This window comes from Glycine soja, chromosome 12 (genome assembly GCF_004193775.1).
Source record: "Glycine soja cultivar W05 chromosome 12, ASM419377v2, whole genome shotgun sequence".
NCBI lineage: Eukaryota > Viridiplantae > Streptophyta > Magnoliopsida > Fabales > Fabaceae > Glycine > Glycine soja.
Genome location: NC_041013.1, coordinates 36,136,975 through 36,149,667, shown reverse-complemented (window position 1 = coordinate 36,149,667; position 12,693 = coordinate 36,136,975). Strand labels below are relative to the sequence as shown.

Below are 12,693 nucleotides of genomic sequence, written 5' to 3'. Positions count from 1 at the left end.
GATTCCTCCATCCAGGGTTGTATCTGTTGCTGGAAAGGTCATAATTGTTCTGCTGTGGTTGATTTTGCTGCTGAGGTTGAGGAGGTCTATTGTAAATATTTGCAGCATAAGCTTCAGGCTGCTCAATTGCTCCAGGTTGCTGCATGGAAGGGCAAAGGTCTGTATGGTGGTCAGCAGAGGAGCACAAACCACAAACCCTTGCGACAGGTACAAATTTCTGATTCAAGGCCAGCTGGGTTACCAAGTTGACCAACGCATCCAGTTTGCCTTCAAGTTTCTTAGTTTCAGATGATGCAGATGGGTTTGTAGCTACCTCATGCACTCCTCTAATGACTATGGCATCATTTCTGGCACTAAACTGCTGGGAGTTGGAGGCCATCTTCTCAATTAAATTTCTGGCTTCAGCAGGAGTCATGTCTCCAAGGGCTCCACCACTGGCAGCATCTATCATACTTCTCTCCATATTACTGAGTCCTTCATAAAAATATTGGAGAAGAAGCTGTTCTGAAATCTGATGGTGAGGGCAACTGGCACATAGTTTCTTAAATCTCTCCCAGTACTCATACAGGCTCTCTCCACTGAGTTGTCTAATACCTGAGATATCCTTCCTGATGGCTGTGGTCCTGGAAGCAGGGAAAATTTTTTCTAAGAATACTCTCTTAAGGTCATCCCAGCTCGTGATGGACCTTGGAGCAAGGTAATACAGCCAATCCTTTGCCACTCCCTCTAATGAATGAGGAAAAGCCTTCAGAAATATGTGATCCTCTTGGACATCTGGGGGATTCATGGTGGAGCAGACAATATGAAATTCCTTCAAATGTTTGTGCGGGTCTTCACCTGCAAGGCCATGAAACTTTGGAAGCAAATGAATCAGTCCAGTTTTAAGAACATATGGGACATCCTCATCAGGGTATTGGATGCACAAGCTTTCGTAGGTGAAATCAGGTGCAGCCATTTCCCTTAGAGTCCTCTCACGAGGTGGAGGTTGTGCCATGTTCTCAGAATGTGCAAAATCAGAATGCTCAGAATCAGAATGCTCAAAATTATAATGCTCAAGATCAGGATGTTCAAAATCACCAATAACAGAATGCACAGATTCACCAGTTATGGAATGCTCAGAATGATCAAAAGGTATAAAATGATGCCTAACTAATCTATGAAATGTCCTATCTATCTCAGGATCAAAGGGTTGTAAGTCAGATGGATTGCCTCTAGTCATACACTACATTCAGCATGCACACAACTAGTTGCCTTGTCATGTAAATAAAGGTGTAGGTTTGAACTACAGCTACCCTCAAATGATATCCAAATGACTTGAAATTTTGTGAGCAACCCTATAAAATGATGAGAAGATAGCACAAAAAATTTCAGACAAAAATTCAAAGTCTAACTATGAAAGCTAAAAATGGTAGGTTAAGAAAAATAAGTGAATAAAACTTGAAAAATAAAAAACTTTTGACAGAATCGCTTTTTTTTGACGATGGAGACCTCAGCCAGCCTACGGCAGGCTGCCACGGCGTAGGAAATTTTTTTCTACCCCAAATGCATATATAATAATTGCGATTCTGATAACCGGAGCAAAAGTTATGGCCGTTTGAAGTTTTGACAAACACAAAATTTGCTAGTTTTTTGGAACTTTCAAATCTGACCAAACTAAAGGCTCTAGCTATTTTTCCCACAAAATATGGATTAAAAGAAGTTACCACAAAAAAATTCAGCCAAAAATAACAACCCTAGATACTAAAACAAAAAATCCCAATTAATTCAGCATGGGTGGTCGCTAAAATCCGTCTCTAATTGATTTCTACTACTACTCTGTTTTCAAGCACAATCTTCACAGCAAAACACACAAGACTGAAACAGGGGAAACGCTTAATGGGAAAACTGAAACAGAACACACATTAAACAAAATACCAGGACACTAAACAACACTAACACACATACTAACACAATACTAACAATTAAACATAAAACACGAAAGGATTAAACACACAGCACTAGCTAGCTATTATGAACCTTTGGACACTGCTCCCCGGCAACGGCGCCAAATTTGATCGAGGCCGTACCCGAATCAAATAAACATGAAAATGCAGTAACTAGAAAGTGATCCTAGTTCGTTTCCCAACGAGCAGTGACAAGCCAAATGTTCATAATATACTTGCAGTAACAGTAACGATGGGGGGGGGGGTTGGTTGTTTGGTAATTAAAGAGCAGACAAATAAAATGGAATACGAAACTACTAATATTAAAAACGGGTTGTTTCCTCTGATTCAGAAGCCACTCTCTTATCCTGGGTTATGGAGAATTCGTCCCTAACAGTCAACCACTTAATCCAACCCTATTTCAATTTACTAAGCGAAAATCAACTTAGGGTTTCAATACGTGATTAGGCACCACATACACCAGTTAGCCCTTCATCCATTAAGCATGAATGCAAGTTAGGCTCAGAGGCAATTAATCGAACACGAAGCGTGCACTGATTAATATTCACGAAATTGGGATAATTGGTGAAGGGAAAACTGCCAGGAAACCACATTACAAACGAAACCTCAAAGAGAGTTGGGCTTCGTCCTCAAAAGGAAACAACACCAGAAAATCTAGCCTTCCATGGATTCAAACAGAGAATGCAATTGAAACATGAAGCAGAAACGTAAATGAACGGAAACGTAAATGAACAGAAACGTAAACAAACAGAAATGTAAAATGGAACAGAAACGTAAATGAGAGTAGAAGAAGAAACAAGAACGAAATTGTAATTAGAAGCAGAAAACGTAAAATTGCATTACGAACTCAGAAACGTCAAAACAGAAAAACGAAAACCCTAAAACCAAGCTCTGAATAATGAATAGCATAACAGAATAGAATGCCCTGCACGAATCCCAAGGCAGCTATTTAAAAAGAGTCACTCAAAGTCACTGGGCCCTATTACAATACTCTGGCCCAAAACGAAATAAACACTGAACAACATAAAATAAAATTGCGAAATTTCCTAATTAGAAATTAACTAAGGTAAGCGCTTCTTTATTTGCCCTCTTCAAGTCCACAACCAAAATCCGGATTAAGCCCAATGTTTCATTAATTCCTGAAATTAGATTAAAAACATCAAATTAGCTAAATGAGCCCAAATAATAAAACTGCCTAATTAATTGACAATTAATACCAATCAATAATTAAAATGGTGCAAAAAGGGTTTAGAAAATATAAGAAAATGATGGCACATCAATTTCCATCTTTCCCTCGACAATCTTTGACTTTGGGAAGTATTTTTTTAAGAACTTTTTGAAAACTTCTTCTCATGTCCTAAAGCTATTGCCTTTGAAGGAATGTAACCACCTTTTTGCTTCCCATGCCAAAGAAAAAGAAAAGAGATTGAGGCGTATGGCATTCTTGGGAACACTGGTTATCTTCATCGTGTTATAGATTTCTATGTAGGTGGCGAGGTGAACATAAGGATCCTCATTTGGTAGACTGTGGAAGAGGTTTCCTTGTATCAACTATATGAAAGAGTGAGGATAAGATATGTTGGCTGCTTGAACCTCTGGCCTTGTAATACTGGTGAAGAATTACGGGTTAGTTGTACTAGAGTAGTCCTTTAGTGTCGCTCGTCGTGTATGCTCCTCTTCCATTTGATAGTAGCTTTGTGAAGAGAGTGGAGGTGAGGGTTGCCTGCTCCCTTGTATTTCTTGCTCTTCTTTTTCTTGCAACGTTGTTACGCCTGCAAGTGGCTTCAATTTATGGATTAAGTGGAGCTAAATCTTCAATTGCAGTTCTGCCTCGCATACACAAAAACAAGCACAATCGTGCAAATTATAGAAGAAAAATAATGATTAAAAATTGTAAAATAAAGACTATAGAAGAATTAATACTTACAAATTGAAAATGTATGGCAACCAAGTATGAAGAACAAGGTCCTCGACAACGGCACCAAAAACTTGTTAACTCGTTGGCAAATGTACTAAATGTCTAAGTAATAAAGACTCGAAAGTCTGACTGTCGATTTCCACAGGGACTTTGTTTTGTACTTGTGTTGGATAATTTCAAATTTATAAGAGAAAAAGATAAGATGAGGTATAAAAGATAAATTTAAAAAAACAAAGTATAAAATAATAACTATTAATAGAAAACAAAATAAATAATAGGGAATTCAATGGGATGAGAATGTTAGGACCTAGCATGTCTTATTTGCCTAAGATGTATTATTTGTGATTTTTCTCTATCAATCAGGTGAATTTATCCTACCCACATCTGTTAGAATACTTGCCCTTGATGTCTCACGATGACAAACCTATTTTACCGATCTATCTCCCAAATGTCTTTTGTTCGACGACCGGCAAGTGCACCGGATCGCGTAAGTAGTATAAAACGGTAAGAACCGAGTATCGAACTCTCGGGGAACTTGTTTTACTTGGTAAAGCTGTGGTTCAGTAAATAAGCGTCTTGTTGTAAAAGGTTTGTGTGTAGTATGGAGATGTGTGTAAACTAACTAATCAAAGGTAAGTAAAAAAAAGGTGAGCAGTGGTGGGTGTGAAGGCAGATGGTCAACAAGTTGGTCTTCCTACTGGGCGACTGATGCTACTAAAGATGTTCTCTACCTAACAACGTTCCTGTGTTCTATGTTGTCTCCTAGACTGCTAAACCCTGATGTCTTGTGCATGTTTAGCCTAATCCTAATCAAGTTTCGTCCTCAGATCCCTCTTATTGGACTAAACTTGACCAGAACTGCATTAAGACATACATACCAACAACTAGGTTACCGTACCCCGATCCCTCATGAAAATATGATAAACTAGTTCTGTCCTATCAAGTTCTAAGGATCAAACCATTTCCCAATGTTGAATGACCCTAATTGAGCATGCATCTACGTGATCAAGGAAAAAGCATACTAAAATGAAGTACTAATAGCATAGAGAACACATGCAACATCATTAGATAGATATAAAAGTATTTACATCAAGTACCCCATAGGAAGAACCAACTGAGAATTTAGCTCTCCATAGCTGGGAAGCTTATCTTACAAAGATGAAAAAGAGAAAATGAAAGATTCAGAAGTACAAGTGGTGAGGATCTCTCCGTCACCTCTAGAAACCTCACAATCACTGAAACTCTCATACAATACTCTGCAAGATAACTTCCTCTTCAATCTCTGCTGTCCCTCAAGATCTTCACACCAGAAGTTCTCTCCGCCACTCAGCCACTCAGATGAATGCTTCCAAGAACAGAGAAAATGCCAAAAATTGAGAACTCCCCTTTTCCATTTTTGATTTCAGGCTTTAAATAGTGTTGCTAATTTTTGGTCGTTCGCTCAGCCAAATTCTGGTTCGCTTAGCCAATTAAGCGACATTTGGCTTAGCAAGCCTCTTCTTCGCTCATCTTGGAGGTGCAAGCGATGCACTTAGCTAATTGATTCTCGCTGAGCGCATTATGACAACTCATATGCTTCCAGGATCTTCTATGCACTTAGCCATGAACTGCTGTGCTTAGCGGATGGCTCGCTGAGCCAGAGAATTTGCTTAACGAGTGGCTCAAAATCAACACTTCCACCAAACTTGCCTAATTAGCCTGAAATTGAAAAGGAATTATCATTAAATACACAAAATGGGGATACTCAGTACTTATTACCTATATTTAACAAAAAGTAATTACAACAATACAAAATGACCATAAATGAGAGGAGTTATATACAATTTACACAGGTTTCTTAGACAAAAGTTAATCGTATTATCCGACTAACAAACTTAATAATCTTCATGATGTTGAATCAAAGGATTGAGCTTATTCTTCCAAATGAGCTAAATTACCTGCAGGAAGGAGTTTCAATCTGGACATTTTGTTAATGCAATTAAAGGATACAATTGGATCTATTCAACGGGCATTTAAAAGTGCAGAAATTCAGGTTGGTAAGCTGGTAGAAGAAGTGACTCAAGCTATGAGCAGAAGAGAAGAAGAGATTGTAGAGGTTGACACTCAAGAGGAAAGCCCTGTGAATGAGCATGATTTAGAAGAAGATGAGGAGAAAACGCAACAACGTGAACAGTGCTTACAAACACACACTCAACAAGAAGACAATTTCCAAGTTAACACATGTTCTCATCAACTGACTATCAAAGAAGAAAGGCATGAAGATCATGAGGGATCAATCATTCTGGGACAACCTTGCCTGCCAGTTGCTAGTTGTGTTTTAGACATGGGTAAAGGTAAATTGGAACTAAATGTAGAGGATCAAAAGATCTCTTTTAACTTAATTGAAGCAATAAAACACCCAGATGATGGTGAGGATTGGTTTGAAGCAGAAATATCGGAGCAGGAGATGGAATTAACAGCCTCAACCATGGTATTACAGACACTTGGGGAGAAAGAATTTGAATATGTGATAGAATGCCTAGTCAATGAAGATGGAAAAAGAATGCTAGCTTGTATTGAAGAGCTGGGGGATCCAGACGATGAATCTATTGGTCATGTGATGTTTGAAGAATTGGAAAACAATAGACCAAAAGAAAAGCTCAAAGTAGAATTAAAGACCCTTCCAGCGCATCTAAGGTATGTATTCTTGGAGGACAATGAGACCAAACCTGTTATAATTAGCAACTCATTGTAGAAGAAGAAGGAACATCTACTGGTTGAGCCCTTACCTTCTTGGCCCCTCTGAAGTTAACTGTCAGATCATCCATATTCCAACAGTTTTTCTTAATAAAGGCCAAGTTAATGGCTGGGCTCAGGCTCTCATAGGTCAGACTATCAAAGGTAACTCCTCTAGCTCCACATAAGGCTGTGATCAAGGCTGGAAATTCGAGCCTAAAGGAGTTACTCTAGGCAATGGTAGAAATCTGACCTGAGATTAGGGCTCCGATATTCATGTCCATGCCTGTGACTAAGCCGTAAACCAACCTGGCTCTGTCCATATTAAGATCAGAGGTGTGGGAAGTAAGAGTCAGGTTGCTATAGAAGAGGACACTCCATGTCTTTGCAAGAGTGGAGAGATCTTTCCTCAGAAGCTTCCTAGGATGGCCCTCTGTATTCAACACAAAACCCCTACCAGGGATGTAGAGACGGGCAGCAAACTCTTGAGGATCAATCTTCATCTTCGTAAATTTGGAATAGGTAGGCAGTGTCTCGCCCTCCTCCAAAACTACTGGGGTCTCTAAGAAGGTATTCAGGCTGTCGACATCAATCCTAATTAAGTGTCCTCTCACCCTCACTTGCTTAGGGCTCTGGTCTTCCAGGCTGTATAAGTTGGCATAGAATTCTTTAACCACCACCACATCTATGCTTTCCTCCTGAAGGTTGGCGAGGCGTTTGTGTAGGTTACGCCTCTCCAACTCTGCCTTAAACTCGTCAAACTCAGTATGATAAATCTTAACATTCCTTTCTGGAAGGATCCTCCAGTCTAGAATGTTATATGTATATCGATTCCAGGCTTCTAAGGATTGGAATCTCCTGGTATCATACTAAGCTTGAGGCCTGAAAGCAGTGCTTTTCCTTTTCCTGGATGCCATCTGTAAAAAGAACCTAAAATTCACATTAGACCAAAATTTATTCAAGTTCAAAAACAGAAAATAAAAGCTGAAATTAACTATGGGCGCTTAGCGGGATATATCTTGCTTAGCACGCCCTCAGAAATATAACACTATGGCTTAGCACAACAGGGGAATGCTTAGCCAATTATGATAGAAATTTTTTTCTGCATAATTGGCTTAGCGAGGTAGGCACTCGCTTAGCCAAGAGCAAGTTATTTCACACAGTGTCTTAGCGCAACAAGGTCACGCTTAGCCGAGTCAAGGCCGCACTGAATAGCACTTAGCCCACAATAGTGGCGTTTAGCGCACCAAAACTTCACAAAATTGTCTAAGTGATTTGGCTTAGCGCATTAGACTCGCTTAGCCAATCACTTGCCGCATGGAATTTCGCTTAGCTCAAATCAGCTTGGCTTAGCGCGAGGCGGCCTTCCCATATTTTTTTTTCTAAGTTACTTAGGCTTAGCGAGATGACACTCGCTTAGCTGTTGTGTTGTCTCTTTTCGAGCTTTGATGGCTTAGCACACAAAGCTGTCGCTTAGCCATGTTCATACCAGATGATGAACATTCATCTGAAAAGATGAACTCGCTTAGCGCACCACAACTGGCTTAGCGAGTTTTCCTGGAAATGCATACATTCACGCACTTTTGATGAACTTGCTTAGTGCCTCAGCCGTGCTTAGCGAGTTCGTCACGTTTTTCAGAAAAAGGCAGAAAATGAACTTCGTTTTCTTCCCTTTTTAGGCCTCTAAAAGGCACCTATCAAACATGCAAAACCATCAAAATTACCTACACAATACATTCCTTCATAAAGTCCTAATTTTTATCTATTCTATTTACAAAATAATCCTAAAAATTAAATTGCTAACCTAATGTCTTCTATCCTAAGGTATTAACAAAAGCAAAAGCATAAATGAAATGAGGAACTTACTTAGATCAGAAGTGCTTCGTGAAGATTAATAGAAGATGCACGAAGAATGCACAAATGCAATGCGCAAATATTTGGGAGAGAGAGGTTGCAGGAGATGCGTTTTAGAAAATCTGAGTGAATGTGAGTGTAACTGCTGTTACACTCACTTATCTATTTTTCGACCAACTCGCTTAGCGAGTGCGGCCGCTAAGCGGTAGTGAGAGACGTTTGGTTTCTCAATACACTCGCTTAGCGGGTCATTTCGCTGAACCAAGCCCAAATTTTGAAATTCAATTTTTTTAGCACTGGGCTTAGCACAAAAAGACGCACCCAACGAGTTGTGCAGATGAAAATTCCTGCAACTCTCACTAAGCCGGGCTCATGGCCAGCTTAGTTGATATACTTCATGCTACATGCAGAGGGGTATGCGCTTAGCGCATAAGTGCGCGCTTAGCGCTATCTAGGCCACAAAGAATGGGGCTTAGCGCAAGGTGATTGCGCTTGGCCACTATACATGATGCGCTTAGCGACTGTACTCTCGCTTTGCCCAATTCAGATCGAGTTGAATTGGGCTAAGCTCGCCCATGGCCAGCTTAGCGAGCCCAAGTATCTAAAGATGTAGGGGTTGATGCGCTTAGTGCCATGACGACGCGCTTAGCGCATTGTAAACATGCGCTCAGCCAGGGGGGGTTGTGCTTAGCGAGATGACTGTTTTTCAGAAAAAAAATTTCTAAGTTAAAACTCAGTCCTCTTTCAAGAAAAACCCCTATATCTATGATTCAAACAAGCTAATATACCCCTATCTAATGATTATGAAGTAAGTTCTAACTTATACCATGCAAGAAAAACAAAATAACAGAATTAAAATTGGGTTGCCTCCCAGGAAGCCCTTCTTTAACGTCATTAGCTTGATGCTTTTACCTCAATAGGTGATATCCACTTTGTCCTTTAACTTTAGGACCTCCTTACCACCCTCCATCACTTGCAAGCAGACATTCTGATCTGACATAGGCTTTTCTTCTTCAAATAGATCAAAATTGATATTCTGATCTTCAAAACCCATTTCCAATGTCTTTCTGCCCATGTCAACTACATAACTTGCAGTTAACATAAAGGGACATCCCAAAATGATGGGAACCTCATGATCTTCCTCCACATCCATGGCCACGAAGTCAACTGGAAAGACCATCTGCTTAACTCTTATCAGAACATCTTCAATTACCCCGTAAGGCCTTGTGATGGATCGATCAGCAAGCTGTAAAGTCATTCTGGTGGGCATGATTTCCAACTCTCCCAACCTTCTACACATGGAGAGTGGCATTAAGTTGATACTGGCTCCCAAGTCAATGAGAGCCTTTCCCACTATGACTTCACCTATTGAACAAGGAATAGTCACACTTCTAGGGTCCTTGTGTTTTGGTGGAAGGATCTTCTATATCACAGCAGTGCAGTTGCCTTCCACAATGATATTCTCCTGATGAATGTATTTGTGCTTCCTTGTCAACATATCTTTCAAAAACTTTGAGTAGAGTGGCATTTACTGCAAAGCTTCTCCAAAGGACATAGTTATTTCCAGTTTCCTAAAAATGTCTAGGAATCTCACCAGATGATGGTCCTTATCTTTCTTAGAAGGTACTACGGGATATGGCACTTTTGTACCCTTATCTGAAGCTTTTTCTTTCCTCTTTTCTTTTTCTTTTTCACTCCTACTCTTTTCTTCATCTTTATTTTTTTCAAATTTTCTTTTTCTTCTTTTTCTTTGTCTTTTCCTACCTCTATTTCTTTTTCTTGGTCTTTTATTTCTTTCTCTTCGACCATTATTTTTTTTCCCTCCTCTGACTCATTGCATCTGTTACCTCATTCTTTTTTTAACAGTAGTGTCCTTCAAAGCAACTTTCTTCATCAAAGCAACAACATCCTTATCCTCAGCCGCCACAAGCTTCCTGCTTCTTGTTACAACAACTTTACACTCTTCTTTAGGATTCTTCTCAGTATTTTCCCCAAAGTTGTTGGATGACTTCTCAGCTAACTGCTTGGCCAGTTGACCCACCTAAATCTCAAGGTTTTTCAGGGCTGACTCAGTACTCTTATGGTTGGACATGGTCACTTGCATGAATTGAGCCAGGGTTTCTTCTAGTTTGGCAGTCCTTTGGAAAATATTAGGCCCTTATTGAGGCGGTCTGTTGGAAGGTCCACCCTGGTCCTTATTGAATTGATTACCATGGTGTGATCTCCATTGTCCTTGCTGATTGTAGGGACCTTGCTAGAAACCTGAGAATCCTCCTTGGTTGTGTCATTGCCTTTGTTGATTTCCCATGTAACTAACTTCCTACGTTTGTTCTTCAAAAGGAATACAATGGCCGGATTCATGAGCACCACCACAAATGGTACAACCTGTAACCTACAAAATAGAAGACTGTGAAGGTTGACCAGTAGAAAATTTAGTTGGCAACTTACCAATTGTTTCTGTTAAGATCTCAAGTTGCTTAGAAAGCAACTTATTTTGTGCAAACACAACGTCTTGTGATGATAACTCCAATAAGCTCTTCTTGGTGGGCTGATGCATTCTATCATGTAAAATAGCATGATCATTGGCAGACATATTTTCAATCAATCAACTCAGTTGCCTCCTCAGGGGTCTTCAGCTTTATCTTTCCTCCTGCTGAAGCATCTAACAACTATTTGGATTGTGGTCTCAGCCCATCTATGAATATATTCAACTGAGTTGGCTCAGAGAGTACATGAGCGGGAGTCTTCCTTAACAAACCTTGAAATCTCTCTAATGCTTTACTTAGGGATTCATCTGGGAATTGGTGGAATGATGAGATAGCAGCCTTCCTTTCTACAATCTTTGACTTGGGGAAGTATTTTTTTAGAAACTTTTCAACTGTAGAAGCAAATGACTTTGATGTTTTGATGATGATCATGATGATTTGATGCAAATGCGCTTTTCAAATTTAATTCAAGACAATGATTCAAGAATACAACACACAACATCAAGATGATCACTAGTATTTTAGGAAGGGAATTCCTAATTGAAATAACAAAAGGTTTGGCCAAGTAATTTAAGTTAAAAAGTGTTTTTCAAGAGATTTACTCTCTGGTAATCGATTACTGGAGGATGTAATCGATTACCAGTGGCAAAAAAATGGTTTACAACAGCTATTAAAAGAATTTGAATTCAAATTTTAGATTGTGTAATCGATTACACAATATTGGTAATCGATTACCAGCAATTAATAAACGTTTTAATTCAAATTTTAAAACTTGTAATCGATTACACAAATCTTGTAATCGATTACCAGAGGAGATTTTCAAAACATTATTTCTAAGAGTCACATATTTTCAAATGGTTTTTATATGGCCACCAAAGTTCTATATGTATGTGACTTGAAACACTAATTTGATAAGAGTTTTTCATAACAAAAAGTCTTATTCTCTCAAAGGGCAAAAACACTTCATCCTCTTAAGAATTCCTTGGCCAATACACTTGCAATTCAATAAGGAATTAATTGAGTGCTCAGATTGTAAAATCTATCTCTTTCAAGAGAGATTTATTCTTCTCTTCTTTCTAAATTCTGAAAGGGGATTGGGAGACCGAGGGTCTCTTGTTGTAAAGAAATCTGAACACAAAGGAAGGATTGTCCTTGTGTGTTCAGAACTTGTAAAAGGATTTTACAAGATAATGGAACTCTCAAGCGGGTTGCTTGGGGACTGGACGTAGGCACAAGGGTGTGGCCGAACCAGTATAAATCCGAGTTTGCATTTTCTCTTCCCTTAAACTCTTTTATTATTGCTTTATATTTACATTCAAATTGTTCTATTTGAATCATTATTTAAAAGTTCATTTTTAAGGGAACTTGCAACTTGCATTGAAATTGAAATAGAATTTTTAATTGGGGCAATAGTTTGCAATATCTTAATTCAACCCCCCTTCTTAAGATATCTGAGGCCACTTGTCTAACAAGTGGTATCAGAGCTTCATTCTAGTATAAAGTTTAGAAGCTTCAAGAATAATGGCCTCAACAAACTTCTTATTTCCAGAAGGAAATTCAATAAATAGACCTCCAATCTTTAATGGAGAGGGTTACCACTACTGGAAAACCCGAATGCAAATTTTTATTGAGGCAATAGACTTAAATATTTGGGAAGCCATAGAAATAGGGCCTTATATACCCACCATAGTAGAAAGAACCACAATAGATGGAAGCACAACAAGTGGAAGCACAACAATAGAAAAACCTAGAGATAGATGGTCTGAAGAGGATAGAA

At 39.1% G+C, this 12,693-nt stretch overlaps 1 non-coding gene across 1 annotated transcript; it reads left to right on the top strand.

Moving 5' to 3' along the window:
• Nucleotides 1-509: 509 nt before the first annotated feature.
• On the top strand, nucleotides 510-616 carry LOC114380639. Its single transcript, XR_003659813.1, has one exon. It is a non-coding gene; the product is annotated as a small nucleolar RNA R71 (small nucleolar RNA).
• The last annotated feature ends 12,077 nt before the right edge of the window (nucleotides 617-12,693 follow it).